The sequence below is a fragment of the Aethalodelphis obliquidens genome, unplaced genomic scaffold, assembly GCF_003676395.1.
Source record: "Aethalodelphis obliquidens isolate GAN/ISIS:26980383/991018 unplaced genomic scaffold, ASM367639v1 scaffold14, whole genome shotgun sequence".
Lineage (NCBI taxonomy): Eukaryota > Metazoa > Chordata > Mammalia > Artiodactyla > Delphinidae > Aethalodelphis > Aethalodelphis obliquidens.
In genome coordinates, this window is record NW_020837958.1 from 35758293 (window position 1) to 35763059 (window position 4767).

The 4767-nt window shown below is 37.9% G+C and overlaps 1 pseudogene; it reads right to left on the reverse strand.

The window, feature by feature from the left end:
- Positions 1-1864: 1864 nt before the first annotated feature.
- Positions 1865-4237, reverse strand: LOC113625181 (60S ribosomal protein L23a pseudogene; annotated as a pseudogene).
- Between the last annotated feature and the right edge of the window lie 530 nt (positions 4238-4767).

Consider the following 4767-nt stretch of genomic DNA (forward strand, 5'->3'; position numbering starts at 1 on the left):
TGGGTGTCTGTGTCTGTTGGCCTATGGGACAGTCTTCTCATTCTGTCTTGCCAGCAGCCAAAAGGCATGGAGAGCCCTTTGGGATGGGAGTTCTGCCCTGGGGCCAGCATGCTCAGGTAGAATGGCACTGAGCCAGTTTAACAGGGCAAGGAGTCTTATTCAAGAAAGCCAGAAGTAGTGCAGCAGGCTGGAGAATCAAACCTTTCTCCTCATTATATGGTTGGGTCATAGATAAGTGCTTAATAAATAATTGGTTCCTGTTCAGGCACTCTCCTCGATACGTGTGATATACAGATGCTTAACTCAAGGAACTCACCCTAACTTGTTCAGGGAAATAGCCTATAGCAGCCAACTCTTTTTTTAGCCACTCCACCCCAACTCCAAGACTGCTTACAATTCATTCAATGAATTTTCAAGTAGTTGTATCAAGTACTTTCTTCTATGCCAGGCATTGTGGTCTGCTTAAGATAAACAGAAATAAAAAGATTGTTCTAGGATTAATATTATATACACAAAAATGTTATAATGGTTATCTTGGGAGAGTAGAATTAGATGGAGATATGGACAAAGACTCAAATTTTACATTTTGAACTTTACTATTTGAACTTTTTGTAACATTTTTTTGGCAGTGATTATTTTTTGTAACTCAACTAAAATCTTCTGTTTGTGCCAGGCACCCTTCTGAGCTTTGAGAAGACAGCAGTGAATGAAGCAGAAAAAGTCCCCTGTCCTCAAGGAGCTTACATCCCAATTGGGGAGTAATACAAAACAAAAAACCTATACAAATGTGCTATTATAATATAATAAGTGACGACATGGCCCATGGAAAAAATAATTTTTAAAACTAAAAGTGTTCAGTTTTAAAAGTTATTCTATTCTGACTTGTTCAGATAATCTTGACTCTTTAGAGACCAGGATTCTTTACTGGCCTGGGCAAATAGCAGCACTGAGAGAAACGGGCCAGAGGGCCAAGCCTCAAAGCCTTGAACCATTCGGACTCCTGCCAACACTCTCTCCATCCAGCACAAATGAAAAGGCAGTTTGAGATGCCTGCGTTCTTTTGGCACAAGAGTGATGTCAATCCAGAGAATTTGACCTGGCTGGTTGTTCTTGACTGGAGCCCAGCCCTTTTCTCACTCAGTTTGGGGCCAGAGCTCACTGCTGTGCCAGTATGTGAAGGTGCCGACCCTGCCTACCCCACATACATAGCCTGCTTCTTCTTTCCAGCTTTACCAGCTGGTTTCCATTGGCTTCTGGCCTGCCTTGTCTGACAGCTGCCTGAACATTGGGACTTAAAAATTAGTTCTAAATGCCTGAGTCCAGCCACCACATTCCAACCTATTTCTAGGACAACATCTTCTTTCTTTGGCTCCCTGAGAAACTACTCTTCTTTTTCTGTTTCTAAACTGTTTCCATTCCTAGTTCAGGCTGAGGTCTCCTCACCTGGAAGTATAAAACTTAGGGGTTCCAGTTCCTGCTCATAGCCAAGGAGAAGATGCTGTTTTCACTAAATTCCTCTAGTCAAAGAAGAGGTAAGACTTGATATGATATTAAAGAAACACAATAAAAATTGTATGCATACTAACATTACGAACATTTAAAAAATCTTCTTTGTTTTTATTCCAATCATGAAGGTAACACAAGCCTGTTGCAAAAACTTTAGAAAATACGGTAAAAATAATTTATACTTTAATAAATTATTTTCATTTTTATCTATTCTTGTGCTCATATGTTTATTGCTGTTATTGGTTAAATATATTATTCATGCATTTGGGACAAAATTCCAAAAGTAAAATCTCACTGTTTCCCTGCCACCCATTTCCTCTCCCTGAAGCGAACTGTTCATCACAGTATCCTCTTTTTCTTTAGTGAAAACTTTTATATTTAAAATTACCAACTGGACTCAGTTTAGATAACCCCAGTTTTGTTGGCAGCTTCCAAAGCATCGTAATCAGGAGCCAGTTGAACATACGCTTCTTCTCTCCATCAGGCCCTATCAGGGTGCTCACCTTGGCCACGTCAATGTCATAGAGCTTCTTCACAGCCTGTCTGATCTGGTGCTTGTTGGCCTTGATATCCACAATGAACACCAGTATGTTGTTGTCTTCTGTTTTCTTCATGGCTGACTTGGTGGTGAGGGGGAACTTGGTGATGCCATAGTGGTCAAGTTTGTTTCTCCTAGGGGCACTCTTCTAAGGACATTTGGGCTGCCTTCTGAGCCACAGTGTTTTGGGCAGTTGGAAGGTGAGTGATGTCCGTATCTTTTTTCGTGGCTGTGGATGCCTTTCAGCACTGTGTTCTTGGCCTTCAAAGCCTTTGCTTTGGCTCAGCTTTGGGAGGGGCAGGGGCTTCCTTCTTCGCTTTCAGCACCGTCTTTGTGAAAAGTCACAGTATTCTCTTATGATCCTTTTCATTTCTGTAAAATCTGTAGAAATGTCCTACTTCAATAAACCTTTCTCTGCTTCAAACTCTGATGTTTCAGTTTATTTGGCCTCACTGTGCATCGGGCACATGAACTTTGGTAACAATTTCTTTTCTGATTTTAATACTTTAATTTTTCTTGCTTTGTATCTTAGTCAATCTAGCTAAATATTTGTCAATTTTTTTTTAAGAAAAAGCTCTTGGTTTTATTGATTTTCTCTATTGTTTTTCCATTCTATATTGTATCTGTCTCCATTCTGTTCTTTATTACTCCCTTCCTACTGCTAGCTATTGTTTTAGTTTGCTCCTTTTTCAAGCTCCTTAAGGTGTAAAGTTACTTTATTGATTTACTTTGCCACTCTCTCTATTATGTCAATGAAAAATCAAATAACAATCAAGCTAAGAAGAAAGAAAAGAGAATATTATTCAAGACAAACTGAGGATTATAACCCGGGAAACAGATTCTCAGAAACTCTGAGAACTGCTCCATTGATCAGGAGTTAGAGATACAGTTTTATACATTTTTGAGATAAAGAATTAATGTACCATATTGAAAGGTTAGCATTGTGCACACAGTTCATCAGTTTTTTTGTTTTTTGTTTTTAGTCAGTTATGCACATACAGAACAAGCCCTTGGTCAATGTGACCCTTTGTATGAGATGAAAAAGAAATATTAATCATAGAATTACAATGCTGGCATCTGAAGAAAGGGACCAGCTTTTTCTCAAAGTTTGATTTCATCCTCCTGCTTTGAGAAGGTCTGGGTAATGTATAATGTAGATGCACAGTGCACATTGGGAAAGGCCTACCATAAAGGGGTCATGTCATTTTTTTTTTTCCTTTCTGTCTTAGTTTGATTGTCCAGCCATAGAAAATTTAAGATTTTTCCTCACCAACTATATATGTAGATATTATTATTTACTATTTTATTTAAAAATTATCATACACTAACACAACGTTGTAAAGCAACTATATTCCAATAAAAATTAATTAAAAAATAAAAATTATTATACAGTATAACTGATTCTTTACAGTATTGTTCTATGAATATTAGCAAATATACAGATGTGCATAACCAATATCACAATCAGAATACAGAACAACTACTTGTTCTGTTAATTACTAAGAGATAAGTGGTAAAATCTCCGACTATAACTGTGACTTGTGTATTTATTTCTTTCAGAATTGTTGCCAGTAGTACAAAGAATTTTTTTCTTGAATCATTTGAGTGGGATATAAAGTTACTCTTTTTCATTTTGTAATTAATCAATATTTTATGATAGATATTTCAAAACTATGTAAATATTCTATTTTCATCAAACTTTAAATTTATTCATTGATTTTTTTATCAACATAAATTCATGATTTCATATTTTATCCAATGAGTTATAGTCTGTTAATATCATTATTTATCTTGGGACCGCCCTGGTGGCACAGTGGTTAAGACTCCACGCTCCCAATGCAAGGGGCCCGGGTTCCATCCCTGGTCAGGGAAATAGATCCCACATGCATACCACAACAAAGAGTTCGCATGCCACACTAAAGAGCCTGAGTCCGCAACTAAGGAGACCACCTGCTGCAACTAAGACCCAGCGCAACCAAAATAAATAAATGAATAAATATTTTTAAAAATATATCATTATTTATTTTGCAACTCAAGCTATACCCAATTTGGCCACTGGAGCCTCTTCAAGCTGGCTCTTGTCCTTTTGATACGTCCCTGTCATTCTTTGAGCACTTCCTTGTTTCTTGTACAAGATGCTCCAGACTCATCTTGTATTTTTCCTTGCCTGTAACTAACCCTGTAATTAGCCATTTCTCCAACAACTGAAAAATATTACTTAGAACCAAGATCTTAACACTAAGTATATTCATTGTCCTTGAGGTGTCACTGCTCCAGGCCCGTTTGGTAGACACACTCAATTACATTTATATTCATTCTTACTTCCATCTATCTATTGAAAACCATGAGTTCAGACTGATACCTCCAATTTCAATATCCCCAACATCACAAGTTTCAGTCTACTTTTCTCCCTTCACATGTTTTTAACTCTAATGATGGTAAGAAAATCCAGGCCACTATTATCGTAATATTGTTACTTATTTTTTATCAATGTACCAGTTTGTAACCAATCTCTTATTGCTGCACCCTTCTCTCTCCTGTGTAGATGCCCACCTTATCCCATTTGACTCCAACACCTTGAACCAGGTTGCCCTAGATGGATGCATTTTTCACCCAGTTTTGACTCTGACTCCCAGTACCAGGCTAGTACCATCACAGCCCCCTGCATGGACACTCTCCTCAACATTCTTTGGCTTTGAAAACCTGCTTTGAGCTGCCCCTCC